The sequence below is a fragment of the Falco punctatus genome (assembly GCF_963210335.1).
Source record: "Falco punctatus genome assembly, chromosome: 1".
Taxonomy (NCBI): Eukaryota; Metazoa; Chordata; class Aves; order Falconiformes; family Falconidae; genus Falco; species Falco punctatus.
In genome coordinates this window covers 89255715-89277784 of record NC_137580.1, presented here as the reverse complement: position 1 = coordinate 89277784, position 22070 = coordinate 89255715, and the positions used below count along the sequence as shown (strand labels likewise).

Sequence of the window (22070 nt, the reverse complement as noted above, 5' to 3'; positions counted from 1 at the left end):
TCAAGGGTCATTTAAGTTCTCATTTATCTAAATCTTTTTTTCTTTGATTTGTGCAATAAATATCACAGGTCTGAATACCCACAATTATTCATACTTTTTAAAAGTGGCACACAGGTTATTTTTCAGTTTCTGAGAGATTAGAACTTTTAATGGTAGATTTTGTGTATTCATTCTGTTGTCTTCTAGATAAAGTTAGAATTACTACATCAGTAAAGTTGGCAACAGTTGAAAAAGATGAAAATACAGATCCTTGATGTTGTGCTATTGTATAATCTTGAGGTGCTTGACCTAAAGTAGTTTGGAGCACATCCTTAATATAAATTATTACTGTCTGCCAGGGCCTGTTCTGGAAGTCACACTTTCGTATTTGCTGCTCTCTCATCAAACAGTATACAAATCCCTGTTTTTCAGTTCCCTGTTTTGCAAGTAAACCTTGCAGGAGTCTTCCAGCCAGTAATACCTGTTTGGGCTTTTTTTTGTCTCCTAGATTCCTATAGTTTCCTTCCCTTCCCCTCAGATCTGCTTAACTGCCTCTATGGAACCAAGGTAGAACTTGGCAGTAAGACTGCCGTTTTATGTTGAAACACTGGTAAGTTACACAACTTTAGTTAATAATATTGCTGGCAATTACTAGGTTTATTTCTGTTTGTAGAAGTATCCACTATCTTTTTGTAAATTTAAAAGCCAAGGATTCCTTCCTCATCTTAGTTACTGTCTTGTGCAGATCCTTTGTCACAAAACTCGAACATTAGTCTGCAAGTGAGTTAGCAGGTCTCTGACATCTCTGGACTAGGCAGTTAAAGATGAGCTGTTGACCTGGTGCATAAGATGGAAAATGGAGACCAAAGGGTTTCTGTAGAATGGTGTGCAGCTCCTGAGTGCTGTAATGATTTCTGGTAGGGAAGTTTGTAGTATACCAGTCAGGTGGTTGTGGTTATCTGTATTGCCATTAATCTAAGTAAAGCTTTGCTGGGTATTGTAAAATGAAATTCTATTTGAAATAGCTTGCTGGATTGACTTGCTGGAAGGGTGGATTCCCTTCTTCCCAGGCAAGGTAAGTTTCAGTGGATAAATCTGTTACAGCTGTAAGTATCAAGAGATGAGAAGATAGTTGCATATTAGGAAGCTATGTGAAAAGTTGGCAGTTCCTGCATCATCTCTTGATGAATCACTGTCGTGTCACACATTCGTTCTGGTTGACTGAAAGCATTCTGACAGTTTGTGAATTTAGACACCCTTCAAATGATCCTGGAGGTGATGGAAAATTAGGAACACAAACTGTGGGGTATTGCATACTGGAGTTGGTATGCTTGCTCTGTCCAGAGATGATCAATACTTCAAAACTGTTTAGGCTTTGTACCAGGTGTCGGGATCTAATAGCATAAGTAGACATGGTTGGAAAGCAGCAACTAACTGCCTTCTAAGAATTCTGTAACTTTGTGCCAGGATCTTTGGAAAAGCTATTCCAAAGAATTAGGAATAGCAAGAGCTTCCTGATTGAATGTCCAGACATAAAACTCACCAAACTGACATAAAATTTGTCAGTAAATTGTCAAATGTAGGCAGCTTATTAACAAGTGCTCTAGCAAAGTAGATTTTGGTGAACAGGAGAAGATTCAAGTTAGACTAGCTCCCTCTGAAACATGGGAGAGTTGAAATTCGTCATGAGGAACAGCTGATGAGTGGTTTTCCTGCAAGTGGTGGCATGTGTTTGTGCTGGGCCACCTGTGCATTTAAGATTATTCGAGCTGCAATCTCCATGTACCTGAGGGTTGATCAAGTTCTTTTGAGGGTGATAAAGGCATATGAGTAAAAGTTTGGGTGTATTCAAGTAACTCTGAAGGTCACAATCCCAGAAGTAGTTCTGGAGTTCTGGCTTTGTTAAAACTGTGGAAAGACTGACAGTGCTTAGGTGTGTACCCTTGTTTTGTGTGACCCTCTGTAACAGTGGCTGTTTCCCTGAGGGCAAGGTGAATTATTTATCTAAATCTTCAAATACTTATACTTTTGTCAGGAAGTTCATTAAATGTAAATGTCTTATTGCTTTGAGTGCTCTGGCATAAAAAGCATTTCTGTCCTTGCTGGGGGTTCATAAACAGAGTGCCGACAGTCACGATTGCAGAAGTTGGTGGCTGCTCATCTAATGAGTCTTGGGATTCTAAGTCAAATGCTTTCACCTGCTTCTGCCACTAGCAGTATAGCAGTATACTGGATTTTTAGGAGGAGAGCAGATACTTCTCCCAGATTTTCCAGTTGTTGGGGAATGATCCAGTGGCACAGATAGCATGTTTTTGTGATTGGTTTTTGGCTGGAGTCAGTACAGAGTGTTCTTTCTATAGATGAAGAAAAACAAATGCTCCTGTGCAATCCATATTGCTTCCACTTCAGAAACTTTTTCATTTTCTGGGCCTTGGGATTGCTATATGCTTTTTTGTAATCCCTGTTGTAGCAATGATCTGGAGGAAACCAAAGCAGATGAATAGCACATGTTGTTTATTGAAATATTCTTCAGTGAACCATAGGAGTCAGGTATTTGGGAATTGGTATTTCTCTTAGGTGACCCCCAAGTTATGTCTTCTGTCTCTCAGTCTCTGAGATAAATAAAATCCTAGGCTACACCTAGGATTTATTGTTTCAAGACGCCAGATGTATATAGCAGAAGTGCTTAGTTGAAGTTCACAATATTCTTTGAAGCAGCAGTAATTCCAACGGGAAGTCTTAAAATTGAGTGACTTCTCCCCCTCCCTGCCCCCTTCGCTTAGGGAGCTTTATTTACATTTTCATTTACATTTCAGGTGTAAGAGGATGCTTGCTGATCTTGACTTGGTAAGGGTTATGCTGGTTACTTAAGCGTCCATCTGAGCATTATATTATCCTCCTCCAGAACCGATCTTTCTATGCTTTTCACAGGCAAACTTTGCTGGAAAGTTCAGTCACTCTGAGGGTGTTGATACAGTACTAGCAAGGTATGTGAGAATCCTTGAATTTTTAGCAACCTGATAGCTGCTAACAGTACAGCAGCATTTTATGTGACACTGTGTGAGCTTGAAAGCAAAGTCAGTCCTTGAATTAGTACTGTGGGCTTTACAGGGGCAGAGATGCTTTCAGCCTATGTCCTAATTGCTCAAATGTGCTCAGATTTTATATAAATGATTACATTCATCTCTTAGAGTACCCACACACCCACGAGTTTTTGAACCCCACATTAAAACAAAATGTGTCAGTGCTATGGGAAGCTAAACTTTTTGCGCTCTGTGTAATAAGAGGCCTATACAATGTAAGCGATAGCACTGAAGAACGCTGGCTTTTCCGGCAAGCAGAAACCTTAATAAGAGTAATGAGGTTGAGATCCCCATGGATAACACAAATCAAAGAGCCACAGTTACTCGGTAAATAACCTTTTTTCATAGTGACTGCTTTGGTATAACTATGGGTTTGAAAATAGTTTGTCTGTGTTGCCTTTCCTTTGTATGTAACTTCTGTGTGTGGTTTTCCACCCTTAATACTCACACTTGTGACCTAAATCTGTAAGTTGGATGGGCTGGCTTCTTGGAATGTATTTCCAAAGGAGCACAAGGGTGCTTCCTGACCTGCCTCCGTGGCTTCTTGTAGCAGCTGCAATAGGCTGCGACACAGTAATCAAAAGAAATTATGGTAGTACACTTCAGGGTGAGGGAAATGAAAAGGGTGGCTGTATTTTAAGTCATGCATGAGAATGATTTAATAATAATGAAAGTCAGAATGGTGAAAACCGATGTCACTATCAAATGTTCTCTGTCAGCCTGGGACCAGCCTGAAATCCTTCAACAAGCCAATTTGAGTTTAAGGACAGAGAGAAAACAGGAAAAGTGTTTCAGTGCTTTGGATTTTTGTTTTTTAATTCTATCTGCACCATATGCTTGAACTAATTTAATACAGCTGCTCAAGAAAAATTAACTAAAAACAGTGCAACAAAATTAAAAACCTTGTTGGATATATTTTAGGTTCATTGAAGAAGCTCATTGAAATCAGCGGCACTTTTTGAGGAGTCTGAAGTTAATTATGCACATAATTGACAGAGGATGCTTAGATCTTGTTCTGAGCATACTCAAAGTACTTAAGTTTCACATAGATGCAGATAGTTTAGTTTCTGAGTCTTAATGATTTCAAGATAAATGAAGATGCATTCCAAACACTGAGGTCAGGCCAGGTAGGTTTTTAATTAGTGTCAGAAATCAAGCCATCTGTTAGAAATAAAGTGAGCCAGACTTCCAGCTACCTTTACCTGGGTACCCTCAAGCCAGCAAATACTGTGTTGATACAATTCCTTTCCCAAACTAGTCCCAGGTAAATGTTTTTCCATTTAGTAGTTAACCATCATTGTTGTGTCTGTAAGAAAATAATCTATAGATATGATTATTCAGGCTCCTCATTTGATTTTTTTGCTTGTGTCTATGTAGTATGAAGACAATAGAGAAGTGTAAAAAATATTTCTGGAAGTATTGCAGGAGGCAAGAGACCTTAGAAGTTAAGTAAGTTTGTCTTCTGCATGTGAAAGAGCAAAATTAAGCACCGGAATATTCTAAAATACCTTCAGAAAAGAGCTGTTTCAGATAAGAATGTTTTGGAAGCAGGTAAGAAAAAAAGCTTAAGGAGAGTACAATAAATTTTAAAAAAAGGTTTCCATGAAAGTAATTTTACTTTCACTATTACCATTGTTGATGAAAAAAAACAGAAAAACACCATTTGAGAAAAAATTATTTGTGTCATAGTTACATAACAGCAGGAGCAACAAAAATGTAGAATGAGCTGTTAACTCTTTTTTTCTTGTCTTTGATCATCTTTCGATAATTTTACTTTCTAAAGTTAGAGAGTTGAGTCAGCATGCTTAGTAGACTGTGGCCTTAAATCTGTAATGTAATTTTCAGGATAACTAATCTCTTTTGGACCATACAGCCATTCCTTTAGTCTCAAAACAAAACAAAAACAAACAAAAAAATTGGCTTTCAGCAAAAATTGTTCCAGGGATGAAATTAACAGCCTTATGTTTATTGTTGTAGATTGAGATTTTGGGATCTACATCTAAATTTTAGGATACTATATTTCATACCACATACTAATTTAATATCACATTGAAATTTATATTTGCAAATACTTGAATGTAAGTATATTAAAATACATACATTGTGCAAATTCTGCCCAGTATTTACTCTGAGAGATTTGCCAGATAGAAAGTGAATTCCTGATTGAGAGAAATGAAGTGGAATTCGAAGGTGATCTTTTGCTATGCTTACAAAGAAAGATTTAGTTGTTGGGTTTTTTTTTATATTTAAAAATAAATATATCACAACATTGTTTCTTAATTGCAGAACTAATGTTCAGTGGTTATTGTGTTACTGTATAATAGAGCTCTTTCATTTTGTATCCCTGAGCCTATATTTGACATTTCCATTCTTATTTCAAATTATATAGGGCAATTGGAGCATGGTTTTATCTGTGTAGTGCTTCAGTGTCTGCTCATTCAGGAATTGGTTGGATATTCAGAATTAGAGTATGGTCAACATCAAATTTCTTCGTATTCTGATAACATAGAAGAATACGGAATAGATTTCTATGTATTCTGAAAAAGTCTGATTTTTTAAAATGGTAATACTTGTGGTAGAAGGCTAATTTAAAAACTAGCATTTTAATTGTTCTGCAAAATGTTGTTAACTCTTGTGCCAATTCTCCATTTCCTGTTCTCCAAAGACATTAAGTTTTTACTTGTGATCCAAATTATCTTATTGTGTGATTGTTTTCCTTAATTTATCTTGAAAGATACATATTTAATGTTGAAAAATATCTAAACTGGCATCTTAAAGAGAGGGAATGGCAAACAATCTAATCCCTCACTCCATAAAACAACTGAATTTTGTATTAAAAACAGATAATATTTTGGAAATATTTCATTGAAAAACAAGCATTACAACTGGAAGTCAAAACCTAGGAGGCAAGATATCACAAATTAAAGTAGTTCTTATAAGGGCCTATCATTCTAGCTGTGGTTTAGGTTTGCATAAAGTAATTTTCCTTAATATTGATTTGATTGAGGTCTTCAGATATAACTAGTTTTAAAAATGTTTTGGAAATAAATTTAAAAACTTGCCCTTGAAAAGCTAAAGAATCAACAATGAAGGTTTACAAATACAATACTAATAATCTGTTACTTATATACAACTATTATTAATGGTAAGTAAAAGTAAATAATGTATATGTAAGTATCTTATAGTTCCTTGAGACCTTGAATGGTCCTTAAATTAGTGGGCATTGATGGAATTTGATGGAATTAGTGGATTCACTCATGTAAATGAAATGAGAATTAATTTATGCAGAACTGCAACACAATATAAGCTGTGTTGTCTTCTCTGCCATTGTACCATCATTTGGAGTAAAATTGGAATTGATTTCAGTTCTTGAGTTTAAAACTAAAGATCAGTTGAGAAAGAGAGATGTGGTATGAAAGGAACTAAAGATTGTTTAAAAGAAACAGGTAGAACTTCAAGAAATAAAATTGCAGGAATAAAATAGTGATTTCTCACTGTTCTTTTAGAGCAAAGATGCTTGGGGATTGAGCATGTGAGTGACAAAGCAATATCTTCCTTTTTCAAAAATTTGGAACAAGCGTGGATATCAGTACTTTTTGGCTGTTGTCAGCAGGATGCTTTTTTATCACTAGAATTTGGTTTGCCACTATTGTAAACTGCAGGTAAGTGAAGACTTGAGCATAGGTTTGTGAGCGAGCTGTGTAATTTCCTATGTATTACAGTTACAAGTACTTCTTCGTTTTGTCATTAATCACAAGGTTAAATAAGCCTATTATAACTCTTTCCTATACGCCAGTTGTGATCTAACATAATTATAAATGTAATAATATATTACATATTATATGTAATTCAAGCATACATATTTCTTTTTTTCTGAATCTTCAGTGTTACATGCTGCCTTATCTTTTAGTCTAAATTATTTTAAGTAATGATTATAAATCAGTTTGGTCTGTCTTAACTCAAACATTATTCCCAGATGAATTATTTTTATTTGGTTAGGTATTTGTAAACCCCAGAGTGCATTAGGGCAAAGCACTGTGAGTATTCCAGCAGTGAATACATTTTTATGGAGGTAATCATTATGAAATCAGTTATGTACAATTATGTTCTTAAATTAGTATGAGCTATTTTCGCATAATTTGATAATGTGATCAATTCCATTTTAGGATTTGATCTAATAAGAGTTGAACTGTTCCATCTCTGAAGAATTACCTGGTTTAACTTGTCTAAGGGAAAAAACAGATTAAAACACACTATCCGCATGACTTTCAGTGACTTACTGGAAATGCAGTTATATTTGTAGTGAATGTATATGAAATCTATGGGATTTGGAGAACTGCAACCTTGTTTGAACATGTGAGGAATTAATATTCAGAGTTTTCTCGAGCAGAGGCTACTGAGACAGGAGAGATGGCAGTAAAGTGTTGATTTCTTTCCTGAGCACGTAACGCACACATTGGAAGGAAGCAGGATGATGAGGGGTTGGCAAGAAAAGCATTTTGTGAGCAGGCTTTCTGCCCCTTGTTCTGTCCTCAGCATCACAAAGGAACATCTGGCTCTTGCAGAGGGCCGAGACTAGTAGATCTGTGTAGTAACAGAAACAGTAACTGGTTTCCCTGCTGAGAAAAGTGGAGAATGTTCTCTCTCTGCAGTAAGAAACTTGTCTTTCCCCCATGTTTACTTTGTTTGAAATCCAGAAAACCCCCGAATCCCAAGGGGTTATTTTTTATTGAATACAATCCTAGTTACTTCAATGAGATTCCTGCCCGGGTGTGCCTGAGAATTAGGGGTGCTAGGACTTCAGAACTTCACCCAGAATCAATGAATTTTTGGTGCATGTTGCGGAGGTGTGCGCACAGTGCTGGGGCAATCCGGCACGGCTGGGGACCATCTGTAGTGGCTTCCCGTCTCTGTGGCAACCGGAGCTGTTCACCTCCCTTCCTGTCTCTGCATCCCAGATCCAGAGGGGGGACCAGGAGGTCTGAGCCTGTGTTTGGCAGGGCTTGCTCTCTCCAAGTGCTTGTTGCCTGGCCGCTGCCTTGGATCAGTGCATTTCTATTGAGCGTATCCTTAAAGGGCAGGGACATCTCTTGTTCTCTTGTGCCACCTCAAGCTTTTTAAGGACTGCTATTTGCTTCTTCAGAAACAAGTCCTATTAAGCCTCTCTGGGATGTAAAATTGTATGGAAGGATTGGGAAGTTGAGACATTGCTGTCATCAGTATCATCAGAGTCCAGCATTGTTAATAGATGAGAATGCTTTGGTGCTGCTGCTGATTCATCCCCTGGTTTTCACAGCTGAGACTTCCTTGCTTTGAGATTGGCCCTGCACTTCTCTTTTTCTGTTAATAGTGCTCATTTTTGTACACTGCAAAGTATGCAACATTGCAATGAACATCATTAATTGCAAATGTTTACAATTATTTAACAATAAAAAATGAATGGTACTCTAACTTTAGAGATACCTCATGTTGCAAGTCGTTATGAGCCGCTGGGATGGAAGGCAATCTATAAAAGCTCACATCTAAAATTTCTGGTAATTCATGATACAATTGATTTGGAAAACATCATGGGAGAAAACATTTCACTTTATGAGCAAATCATAAGATTTATTGGTAGAATTTTAATATTGCTACCTGTTACAGTATAAGGTCTATTTTGAACTTAATGTTTGATATTGCTAAGAAAAAAAGTTGCAAGTTCCATAAACTGCCCATCTGAATTTCATTTTGAAGGCTCTGTTCTCCTTTGACAGCTGAACATCATTTCACTGAAAAGTTAAAATCCCAAAAATGGGAATAGTTCTATCCATTAAATATTTTCTTATCCCAGTCATCTGTTAGGTGGCTTGCTTGTCCTGTCTGGACCTTCATTCATTTCAGTGTTCCAATTGTTTAAACAATATCTGAAGATTCCACAAAACTGAATTAAGAAATAATTATTTTAGTATTTTCTTAATTTGTAAAAGTGCACACACACACACAGAGCCATATTACATTATTATGCTAAATCTGACAAGGTAAAGAACTTAAGAAGGGAGCTAAAAAAATCAGAAAAACTAAGTAGTAAAGTTCTTCTCACCCAAAGAGAGATGCAAAGGGAAAAAAGGGAAATAAGATGGATTATGAAATCAATTTAATTTTTAATTACCTACATTTAATATAGGTAGTTCAATCATAGAGGCTGAATTGCAGGGAAATTTCTTCACTGGTGCTCTTTTCTTTGAATTTTGGAATGATACATTAGGGCCTGAGTCTTTTCCTGGGCTAACAGTGGCACTGATGTCCAGTTCACCAGCTCTGATGCTGAACGCGCTCAGTCCATACTTAGAGAACTTTTCTGTGCTTGGAATTTTATGATAGATTTACCAAGCTATTTATTCTATAATAATGTTGCATAGTCCACCTTGTGATTGGAATGAACAATTATTCTAAAGCAGCCATGTTGATAAAATTATATTTGTAGATAAACTCTGATGTGCTGTAAGTAAAGCTAGAATTTCATCTTAATACCCTGTCATTAAATGATTTGTCCTATAAGCTTTTATTGCACTGTGTTCTCCTCACAAGATGTGTAGGAATTTCAAACTGGGAATGAAAAACTCAGTAGTTGAGGGACCTGTCACAATATTAGTGCCGTGATATGTCACTTGTGACTAGTCTAAGACTGGTAGAATTAACTATTATTTTTAGCTTAGTAAACCCCAGCTTTAGCTGAGCTTAGTTAGCCCAGTGTTAGTTGTGTTTAAAACAATTGCTTAAAATTTTTACTAAATACATCATATATGTATGTATGTTGTTAATTCTGCTATAAGAGTTATGCTGAATCCTGGGATTAGGAACTGATTAAGAACCACTGATGTGCCAGATCTCTGGGTAAGCTATTATGAATTATTCATCTTGTTATCCCAGTGCAATCACAATAATGTCTTGGTGCTAATTAGCAGCTGGATGGGCTGCCATAAAGTCAAGAATACCCAGGAGATATTTTGTTTAACAGTTATTCTGATTCCTGCTCATAAGTATCTTTTCTGCTCTTAGAATGTATTTCTGATTTAATAGAAGCAAATTTTACTTTGGGATCCTTTCTTTCTGTTTCAAGGTTTGTTTTTTAAAAAATCTGTTACTTTTTTAGGATTAAACTGGGCTGAGACCTGAAGCATTTGACAGCTTTTGGGAAAGCTGTCTGCAAGCTTTTAATGTTATGCCTGGCTATATTACTTTGTCCATAATGGTGAGCTGCATTTTACCTGTTCTTCCATTACCTGTGACCTTTATTGTCTTTTATTAATCAGAGCAGAATTTGTCTTATTTTTAATGAATGCAGAACAGTTGTATGGTACAATTGTAAAGCATAGCACCTACTGTGGTAATTAAATAATTGGATATTTATATGTATTATTTTTTATGAATTAAGGGAACACAGTTTAAAATAGTTAGTAGTTTTCTGTGTTCTTTACTTGGCCGTTAGTCATTACCCTATTTTCCCCCTCTCTTTTTAAGTCAACTCTCAGCATTTCATTTTGTTTGACTTAATGTTGGTAAGTACCATTGCGCATTAATAGGATTTATCAGAAATCAGACAGAAGGGCATTATCAATTCACCTTGTATTTTGCCATTGTTTCTTAAAAATTCCTTTTTCTCTCTCTTTTTTTTTTTTAAATAAGACTGCAGCCTGAAACATAGCTTTGTCAATACAGATGTTTGTCTCACAGCCCAGCCTGAAAAAAAACCACAAACCAAAACAATCGTCCCCACCACCTATTTTCCACTTGCTCTAGCAGTCTTCTTCCTTTATTTTGTGCTGACGTTGACTTTCTTCCTCCCTCAGTCTCCCTGAAGAAATAAATTCTGGTAACTACATGAAGAAGTAACCAGTGGGTAACACCTCTTATTTGTATAAGAATGCCCAACTTAGCCTGACTTTTGTGTGAGATGTGCACGGTTAGCTGTCCTGTGAATAACTTTAGATTTAGGGAGGAAGAGTATGAAGACTGAGCAGTAACTCTGGGGAGCTGATGCTGGCCTTGCTTTATGTCTCCCTCTCCGGGTTTGCATTTCTGCTCATCAACAGCATGAGAGAGTTTTTCTTCCTTTCCTCTCCTCCTCCCCTTTTCTTGTTTCTCTCCTCCGGCCACCACATCCTTCCTAGTGCTGCTTATCGCTGAGATCTTTTCTTCTTGCTCCCTCTGTTCTCACTCTGCTGTGTATGATTAAGCACCTGGAACTTTTCCAGCCTGATGACTGCAGAGTTTTGCAATGAAACTCCGTTGAGATTTACTGCAGTAAGTCTGCCGCTTGTAATGCACGGCTCTGAAGGAGTCAGACTTCATGTGCCCTAATGCCTATGGTCTATAGGTTTTGAAAGTGCTTAGTATATTAAATGCATTGTTGCTATCTGAATAACCGCAACAGTCTGCATGAGATCTTGAGGCAGAAAAAATGTTTCATTGTTATCAACTGTACAAAATTCTCAATTCAGAAAACTATGATTTTCCTTTCTGCTGAGGAATGGCTGAGCTGATGGACACTCTTCTACTGTTGGCTTTTGAAGTTCTGCTTTCTGTGGGTTAGCCTGAAACAAAGGTTGATCTGCTGCTCTGCTCAAATTAGACAGGTTCCTAAACTTCGTCTTATCTGAAATTTGGGTCTGAATAGGCCAACTGAGGTTCATCTTGGCTTCAACTGTAAAAAAACTAGTCACTTTTGGTTAAAAGGTGTCGCAGCTACATTATTGCCATGTTACAATCACAATTGCTACATCTGATTCTATAGTAACTCCTGAAATGAATGGTGGAGGGCAATTATTGTGCTAATTAAACTAAATTGAGGTTTTGCTTAAGAGAGAATATGTGAAGTCACCTTGCTGGATAGAAAAATACTGTGTGATAGACTTGGAAGCTTCCTCAAGAACTTTGTCCTAAGCTTTTAGACTAGAAGCTGTCCCCCAAAGGCATTGCTTTTTGTTACTCCACCTTTCACGCAAGGCTGTGTACGCTGATAAACCAGGAATGCCAGTATTTCTTTGCCAGGGAGCTTTTTCCCAGGGGGTTCAGAGCCATTTCACATACAGCTGGTAGTACCATTGTCTGCTGGCTGAGACTAGCCAGAATGTTGAAGACAATTGAATTCAGAAAGGATATTTATCTTCAGCAAATTCAAACATTTGAAGGTATAGTAGAATTAAGAGTAAGATCTAGAAAATTTAAAAGAAGGAATAGACCCTCTTTACTGCCATCTGGGTGAGGATCTGAAGGAGCTTTCAATCAATGGAAAACACATTATCATTTGTCAGTTGGCCAGGTTCTTGTCTTGGAATACAAAGAACAGAATGAAGAGGGCACAGGAGCCTTCTCCTCAAGCCCTGTACACCTGACAGCAGCATCTGGGTATTGTGAGAGCCCTGGGTGATCAGTCAGGGAATTTAGAAAATGTGCCTTGCATTAGAAAAAGTACCTGGTATATTCTGTGTAGTGTGATTTCACTTGGTCTCTCTGGAGATTTCTGACAGTTTCTTACGGGTTGTAAAATGTCTCTCCACTAAATCAGCATTTAAGCCATGCCTAAGCTTCGTGTGACCGTGCATGCTGTGGTTCAGCAACTCTGACCTAAGTAATGTATCATTAAAGTAGATAATGGGATTGAGATGTATCTTTTTAACAAATGGCTCTTTAAATTTATCAAAATTTTGGTTTTTATTCCAGTTTCCAATGTGTCCTTGCACTCTGTCCATCAGTTCCGTTCCCTTGGGTCTATCCTTCTTGTAAGTCTCATATTTTTGCTTCCATTATTTGTTATCCTCCTCTTCCCTGGGTCCTTTTTTGTCCTTCCTGAGCTATCTTCCCACTTAAAATACTTTCTTCCTGGCCTCATGGAGCGTCACCATGGTGACCACGTGATGTCATTTGCACTGGGACTGGTTGCCTAGGAAACTGTGTGATGTCATTGCACTGGAGACAGTTGCCGTGGTTACTGAGTTGGCTGAGGTAACTGGGGAAAAAGGACTTGTCATCTGAATCTGACCAGTGCCAGGAAATATTCCCATTAAAGGCAATATTGAAGAGGCGTTTATTGATGTTTTTATGTTCCAGGGAGGGCTGCCTGTGATTCAAAGACCCCATTTCTTTTCCTGCTGCCATGTGCTCCATTTGGGCTGCTTTCCCTTGGTCTGTGTGATCTTGCTCACCTGTTTCTGCTGTTGAATGTTATTGTGAACATCGAGCCACCATGAAATGGGGAAAAGCTATGTTGTCCCGTGGCTCTTTGTGAGATGGGTTCCCACCTTCCACTGCTGTTTGATTTTTTCCTGTTTGATTCCGTTTGTTTCTGTGATGAATTGCTCAGCCCAGTTGTTATCCCAGCAGATGTCAAAGATACAGTAACAGTGAATGCATGTCACACGCCTCAGCTTGCTTCATTGGCACCAGGCTCTCTGTGTGTAATTTGTTTTCCACTTCTTTCCTGCCTTTCCCAATTTCTGTTTCATCCTTGCTGAAATGTACCTGTCTTGATTTAATAATTCCAGGAGTTCCAAGAAATGTCCAATGTGAGAGGTGAAACAGAGGTTAAAGAAAAAGTAGGAGGCAGCCATTAAAGACCAAGAAAGGTACACAAGAGCAAGTTTGTTAGCCTTTGTTGGGTGCATAGAACGATGTGTGTGTGAGGTTGATCATGACTCATGTAAGGATGTGGGAAAGTAAGCGGTGGTTAGAACTGTGTGTCTGTTAAGGCTGTGTGTGGTGTGCAAATCAGTAGCTCTGGCTCAGTTTGTGTGTATATAGAAGTGTACATATAGTTGCTCTATGGATAAATAAGCTTTTTAAAAAAAGACTTTTCCAGACTGTGCAGTTTTGATGAATTACATGTCTAAGGTATATTAGTCAGATTATGCCTGTGTGAGTGTGGCTATCCTCACACATCAAACAAAGAGTCTCTGCTCTCAGTGCCCATGCAGGTGCTCTAGAGTACATTAGAAACTGTAGTAACAAACTTCCCATTAGTTAACCATGAAATGAACCCTTTTCTGACCCCTCATTTTGTGGTCATCCTCAAACTGAAAATCATAATTTGGGTTACAAACCTTAAAATTGCTGTGGAGCTATCAAAACAAGAATGCTATTGAAGATATGGAGAGTGCTGGTGGCAGGGCACGTAACTGAGGAGCTCTGGAGTGCCTGAACTATTTATTGAAATTCAGGGCTCCCAAAATGTTGGGAGGAGGCTGGAATGGGGGTAGCACCCCAATTTTGGCAGAACTAGGTGAAGAGCTGGGAAGAGAGAATGTAACTTCATTGGGTGAGGAACAGAAATTCAACTTGGTTATAGGGGGAAACAAGTAGGGGTAGGGCATGGGGGTTTTGATGTTGGGGGTGTACTAAAAACCTTTTATTAGATTTTATTATTATTATTCCCTTTCTCATACTTAAAAAACACTATTCAGTGTACTGCACAAAGTAATCTTAGCCTCTGTGTCAAAGTGAAAGAAAAGTGTGTTTCACCTCTGTAAGTAGGTAAGGCTGCAGGAAACAGCAGTTGTAAGAGGTGAGGTGGCAGAGGCAGAGCAGCCGGTGGAGGTGGTGAGCAGCAGCCAGTCAAGTGCTGAGGGGTTCTTAACAGCCAGGTGAGAGACACAAATAATCACTAGCCTGTGGCTCAGACCTGTGTGTAAAGTCTTAAATTCTAACTTGATAACAGTGTTTAGTTAATCAACATGCAACAGTGGTGTTTGCAAATCGGGCCGTTTTGTTCATTTTGAGTTAAGGGACTTGCATCACTGTGAAATCTGTGTCAGTAATCATGCAGCTTTCCTGGGTGCTAATGGACTGGAACCTTCTTAGTTACCAGTATGGGATACTGTTGAATCTGTAATTGCAGGGATATCTGATCCTACTATTAACGACCACTTGTGTTACTTTTCCTGTTAACTGAGCTTCAGAGTGACCCCTGAACTTGGATTTGCTCTGTTTCAGCACTATAGCCAGCAACCTGAGTTCATAGTATTTAAGTACATTTTAAAATTTGCATTTGGATCACATTTGTTGGTAAAATATGAGAAAGCAAGCAAGAAACTGGAACATGTTTATTTAACTGTCAGAGAGGTATGGGAAGAGGTTGGTAGATGTTAATTTTTTTTTGGTAAATTTTACCTGAAACCCACAGTCAGGTTCCCGATTCGTATTCCAGCTACCTCCCTCTGATCTTTCACCAACATCAGGTTTTTGTAAATACCTAAATAATAATTGTATGCTGTGATATAGCAATACTGGAGATCTCATAAAGAATTATAGATTTGTTTTCCACTAGTGTCAACTACTTGGGGTGTCTACACGACAACATGCTGTGTGTAGTAGGGCAGGCAGCTTGCAGTGCTGCAGGGCAGGCAGTCCTCTGAGCTGTGTGAGCTCAGCTTTTGCTGACTAATGCTTCCATCTACTGGAGAACTTTGTTCTCACAGTATTCACTCTATACTGTACTCCGAGAACCACAGTCTTGTTAATTAAAACCCTGTAGATTTATTAATTACAAATGATTATAATAAGAGTTCATCTGTGATAAGTAGCTAACAGAATGCTTTTATGTGCTTGACAGCTTTACATTTGAAAGATGTGTAATTGTCTGCCTGTCGTGGATCAATACTCTTATTTTTTATTTAAAATACAGCATCTAAGACAGTAGTAGTATAAATTAAAGTACAGAATTTAGAAATCTTGTACTAGAGGGCGATTTTGTGACTTGTGACACACAGTAGTGTTTTCCATAAGAGGCTTCAGAGGCTGTAGGACTATAACCCCTTTAACCTTATGGCCAAACGGGACAGGGGCAGGTATCCATTGGGACATGATGTATTTTAGTAGCGGGACTAGAAAAGTTTGCTCAGTGTTCCGTATGCTGCTATGGCACGGCAGGGTCTTCACCTCTACTCCCTCAGCCTCGCAGCTGGAGGCAGCCAATGCTACTGGAAGCAGAGCTGCTTTCCCATTTACTGGAATGAAAGACTCTTCTAGCCATGGCTGAGAAGAAACTGAACAAATAAATAGTGACTTCTGGTTTTCCTTTTAGCCTCATACTAATCTTTGAGCACCTGGAAGTGTCTGATTAAAGAATTTTGGAATAAACTTGTTTCTGGAGACACGTATCTGTGGCCCAGCTAATAGTATTTCCCAGCCTGCCTTTCTGTCTTTAATGAGTGATTCTTCTTATTCTTTCCTGCAAATCCATTCATTTGTTGAACAGACAGCATAGAATTGTTGCTCTATCCTTTTGTTATTTATTATTCTTGTTAGGTTTTGTAGGAAAACTGTACCAATAAAAAAACTGCACCCCATACCATAAAATGTACATAGAAAAATAGGTTTTGTTCTGTTTTACTGTTATTTATGACAGTGTTGTTAAAAGTAATATCAGAACACCTTTGGACTTGATACGGTAACATTGCAAATAAATATAATGTGCTTATATATAAAGTAAATTATAAAGTAGATATAAAAATTATAAGCTTATATGTAAGACTAGATGTACTAGTTAAAGGAATAGAGGCATTTATACAAACTACGAATTTTTGTGTATACTATAGTTGTATATGAAGATAACATACTTAGCTATATTTTTATTTAAATATATTTATTAAAGATCTTTATATATGTATAAATAAACAATACTTAGTAGAGTGCCTCTATCAGAAAGACATAACGTCTGAGCACCTTGCGTCTGCCTACCTGCAATCTATGCAGTTCTGTGCCCTTTGGGATTGTTGTTATGCTGAGGCATCTTCCTTCACTTGTTCATCTGAAAGCATGGCATGCTCTCCATGTTCGCCTTCTATAACTAACTCCATCGAATGCATCAGCATTGGAATTTGAAATGCCTGTGCCTGATAAGGTGCTATGTTGTTTGGGTGTTTAACTTAATTAGGCAGTAACCACACCAGGTGCTCTTTGGTTTAAGGCAGGGAGTTGGAACAATGTTCAAAAACCAAAGCACAGGGCCACACCATTTTCAGTGGTGCCCAGGGACAGGACAAGGGGCAACGGGCACAAACTGCAACACAAGAAGTTCTGTCTGAACATGAGGAAGAACTTCTTTACCGTGAGGGTGACAGAGCCCTGGCACAGGCTGCCCAGAGAGGCTGTGGGGTCTCCTTCTCTGGAGAAGTTCAGAGTCGCCTGGATGTGACTCAGTGCAGTCTGCTCGAGCAGAACCTGCTTTAGCAGGGGGCTGGACTGGATGGTCTCCAGAGGTCCCATCCAACACTGACCATTCCATGATTCTGTGGTTCTGTGAAAGGATTTTAGGGGTTTAATGTTTTTAAAGTGATGAGAATGATAGGAGCTATAGACTTTAGATTTTTGTTCTTCTACTGTCAAGGAAAAATAGTTCAAGGTATCTTCCACGGTGATGCTATTTGTTTTGTAAGTAAATTGCTCCTGGAGGCAGGGGTGTTTCTGTGCTTTTTTGAAAATAAACAGCTGAGTACTTCTGCCTTCCGTGTTGAGAATGTAGGGGAGTGAATCTGTGAATGGTAGGAACACTACAGCCTATGTCCAAAATCCATAATTTGTGTGGACAAATAACTACTGTTCACCTTAGCAGCCATCAGAAGCTACCTGTGAGTTGGATTAACTGAGCTGGATGTGCAGTTTAAGAAACTATGTGGAGCCCAGGGGCAAAACCTTAGTCATTTTTCATTTTCCTTGTGGTGTTCCTTCATTTGCAGGAACAGCTGCATCTGAAGCTGCTATTGGTAGTCATTTAATAAAAAGGATTTTCTTGGAGTTAAAAAAAAAATAAAAAGGCTGTCATTCAGTCCATGGTATTATATATGTAAATAAAGGCAATAGAAGTGCTTTTCTCTGAATGACCATGCAGGAGCACATTCCACTGCTGATGTGCATGCTTTCATCCTCAGAGTGTTTTGGTTGTCAGTATCTTTATGGCTTACAGGCCATCTAGAGCCTCAGCAGACTGTAGCTCACGCGAGCAAGTCTGTGCACTGTGGGCTTTAACTCCTTTTTACTGCCTTTGAACTGACATGGAGCTACTCCCTGTTATTGTTCATGGATGCATGTGCTCTTGCTGCTTCAGCTAGTTTTCTTAGAAAGTTATTAATAATTTAGTATTCTATTGACAATTTTTAATTTTCATTAGGAATCTACTTAAAGTGGCCTCAGTTGCCTCTTAGGTGATGTCGCTGTAACTTTGGACAGTGCCATCTCCCATGTTTCAGTGTGTCTTTCACCTTCTAGGATTTTAAACATAGGGATGTTGTGATGTTGGACATGATTCAAATTGCCAATTGGCATCAAATTTGAGAACTAGTTTCCTAGCAGGTGAAGAACATGAATACAAAGTTGTTGCACCACAGCTGTCTGTGCCCAGATTCACAAAAAACGGATGGCAAATTTTTCACTGGGTAAAGGAACAGGCAGAAAATATTTTAGGGTAGTTTTCCCCTGCAAAACTTACTTATACCATGTTAAGCACAGTATGATGCTGCTTAAATCTGGAGATAATGTTGGTTATTTTAGAGGAAGAAAAGGAAGGGAGGGTAGGTATTGATTTCAGCAGTTGAGTCATATGGAAATCAATTTACTTTTCAGTTCCTGGAGAAGAAGCATTGCAACTGGTTATTCATGACTGCCTCATACTTTCTACCTTTGTGTCATTGATGGAGCAGAGAGCAGTTCTGTTCTGAAGCAGAAAGTTGCTATGCACTTCCTGCTTTGTTGAACTGGTTATAATAATGATCTCTTTCCAATGGTTGAACAATGCAAAGATGCAGCATTCACTGGTGAAACTGTGGCTGATGTACCAGTTTGCAAGTTTTATAAAAGTTGCTTTCTCTACGCGTTTGTGATGCTCTGTTGTAGTGTCAACATTGGTTCTGAATTATCATTCTATTACATCCTGTGAAGTAGCAAGCAGAGGCAATTTCATTTTACATTCTTGATGTTCAGTTATGCTTAGCTTGGTGGAAGAGCAGTTGGGCTTGCTGGATGTAACAGCTTTGCCATCTTCTTTTCTTCCCTATACCACCTGTAGTGGTTCAGCATACAACTTCCTTATTAATCTGGGTTCTGTTCAATATGATTTGCAGAGATGTCTCTCATACTAATGGTTCCATTGTATATTTTGGTGCTACTTCCACCTTCTTTCCCGCCCCCCCTATCTATTAGATCTTGTTTCCATTAGTTTAATAACCTTTTCATTGTGTTTCTTCGGTCAGATGAAACAATGGAGCGCTTTTTTTCCATGTTGGGAATTGTTTCTTTCTGAAGTTTCCGATTGCTTTAGATAAACAAGCCAAACAGACACCAGTTGTAACAATGGGAATAGGTGAGTTTCTCTTTCTGGAACATAAATCAAAACCCAAGAGATGAGATGTAGAGGGGAAAGGAAGGATCTGTGGTACCCTCTCTGAGAAACATTTCAAGACTGTCAGCCAGATGCGTTCAGCATTACCCAGTGAACCTCTCTTACTGTCTGCAGTTTTATAGCTAACTATAAACTAACTTCCAAACCAGGAAAGGAAGTTCCTTTTAATTTTACTGAGTCTCTTCATGCTGTGTGAGTGGATGTCTCTAGAACTGCATCAGTGTTTCTCTCCTTATGTAGATTTTGGAGCACCTCTTAGCACTGGAAATTTCATCTGGTTGCATAGAAGCTCTAGGGACAACACCTGTAGAGTAAGCCTGACGCCGATGTCACCATGCAGCAAATCATTAGCACCCTTCTGTTTCTGTCTTCTGTCCCTTACTCACAAGGAGTCTCAGTAGCACAGGAGTCTGCATAAGCTGATTGTTAATTCATACTTAACTTTAGTTAATGAGGTCTTGTTATTTTGTTATTGTCTGCCTGAAGGTACCAGTGAAAAAGCAGAATGCAGAAGCTGGCTCTCCCTCTGCAGAGTTCTCTTTCCTCTTAGGGATGTCAATGGACATCAGCTTCCTTAATGCAGAGCACTGTGTGGATTACTCATAAATGTTTTAAAGCATTTATGGATCACATGATTGTACTCTTTACTACATTGGATACTATGTCAATGACAGTCTGAGAATGTAAACAAGTTAATTATCTGGCACTTTGTGTTAGAGGTTCAGTGTTCCACCCCCTTTTGCCTGTTGCTGTTTTTTACAGCGTTCTGAAGACTGGAGTCAGCCAAGATTTATATGATGTTAATTATGTTACTTGTTTCCAGGGACATGACCAAAAAAAAAAAAAAAGTGACCTTTTCAACATCATTTCCCACCTTCCATTGCTGCTGAAGACCAGTGCTGGCACAAGGTTTGTTTGCTGGGTTTGTATCTTTATAACTGCAGGTTTAGTTTTCTGGGGAGGCAGACAGTTCTTCCATGCTTCTTTCTTTCCCAATATATGCCTTGTTCCACAGAAAGACATTCGTTTATTCTCTTGATAAAAAAAACCTTAATTTTGTGTAGCTAAGAGTGATTGTGTGAAAAGCAAAATTTGGTGTTAAAATCAGCAGGTGAGAGGAACTGTTTCTAGAATGAGGCTTTTCTGGAATGCGTAACAAAATTGGAAGACACTGCATTATGTATGATAACAAAGTTGAATTCTCTGCTCTTCCCTGTCATTGGATTTAAGATGAAAGTACTCAAAAAATATAGTCATTGCCAAGTCAGTGAAGTGATTGTTTTATCAGTATTTTGTAAGCAATACATGCAATGAGTGTTTCTGGTCAGTGCCTGTTAAAGTGGTAGACATCCACATGCTTTTGTGATCAACAGCCTTCATCTCCCATGACTAAAACTACCCCAGTTAAAGTCTCACTGCGGTTGCGAAGTCCGCAACCTGAGTTTTCTTCTCTCTGCCAGGATTGGAATCCTGCAAAGTAGGTTTGAAACTGTTAATGGCGTGGAAGGGAGAAAGCAGTAGTTGCTTATATTTTGGGGTACAGGACTCCAGTATATAAGCTTTCTAGAACTAAGAGATGACAACCTTTTCCAGTGTTCAATATGCAAGAATGCTATGGAAATTTTTAGTAGGGAATCTGTAACATGAGATTATTTCTTTTTATGAAGAGGAAAACTGAAAGTATGTACGATTACAGCCTCAAAATAACATTATGGGATAACTCAACATTTTACCAATAGCTATATTTTTCTGACAAACGCCTGTTTAATTTTTTTTCTTTTCAGACCTGTGCATAAAGCTTCTATATTTGTTGTGAAACAGAATGTTAGAGGCACTTAACAGTGGCACTTTAATGATGTCTGCTGACTTCAGTCATAAGGGTTAGTTGTGCCTGTCCACATTCATCAGAAGTCAGTTTTTTTATCAGTATGGTTTATGTAGTTTAAGATTTGATTTCTTTGGATGTGGGATACTCTCTTGTGATCTTTAGAAGATTTCACAAAGCATGTTAAAAATTCTGAAAAAGTCTGCAGGCCGTTTCCTGTAAAATATTGTTCTGTAGAAAAATATGAAACAAAATAAGCAGCTTGGTTTTTCTTGAAGATTTCCTCAGGGTAAACTACAGTGCAGCCTTTCTAGTCCAATTTAATTCCTGGAATATCATCCTGCTTTTTTTTTCATTCTAGCATAATTAAGTGGATAACCAGGAAGTTAGTGAAATTATACTGATGTAAAATAATTGAGGTTACTCTTTGCCTGAATAAGGACTGATCACTGACTTATGTGCAGTGTGAATCTTACAGATACCAAAAGCAGGAGACTGCAGTTTGAGCAATTTTATAAAAACTGGGGAAGGCTCTCGTTCTTCTGCCAAATCACCAGCGTGGTGGGTCCTTGCTTTGTCAAAGGGTAGATCCGGTCCACTCTTCTGAATTCATGTTTTAGAAACCTTGTCATCTGGGATCTCTGGCATGGTCCTGTACACAGCTCATGTGCAAACCTTATTAAAAAGCACATGATGTGTTTATTGCCAGGGAAACATAAGCCATTAAGCCCTAGGAACATAATTCATAAGAAACAAATATTAGCTGTTAACAGCTACTTTCTCCATTAGTGCCATGAAACTGACGTGAAATAGC

General features: G+C 38.3%; 1 protein-coding gene across 1 annotated transcript in view; it reads left to right on the top strand.

Moving 5' to 3' along the window:
• The first annotated feature begins 224 nt into the window (after positions 1 to 224).
• Positions 225 to 22070, top strand: part of SLC5A1 (solute carrier family 5 member 1) — a 62300-nt gene continuing 40454 nt past the window's right edge. The window contains exon 1 of the mRNA XM_080392234.1: positions 225 to 20340. The gene's annotated coding sequence lies outside the window, so the exon portion shown is untranslated. The remainder of the gene's footprint in view (positions 20341 to 22070) is intronic.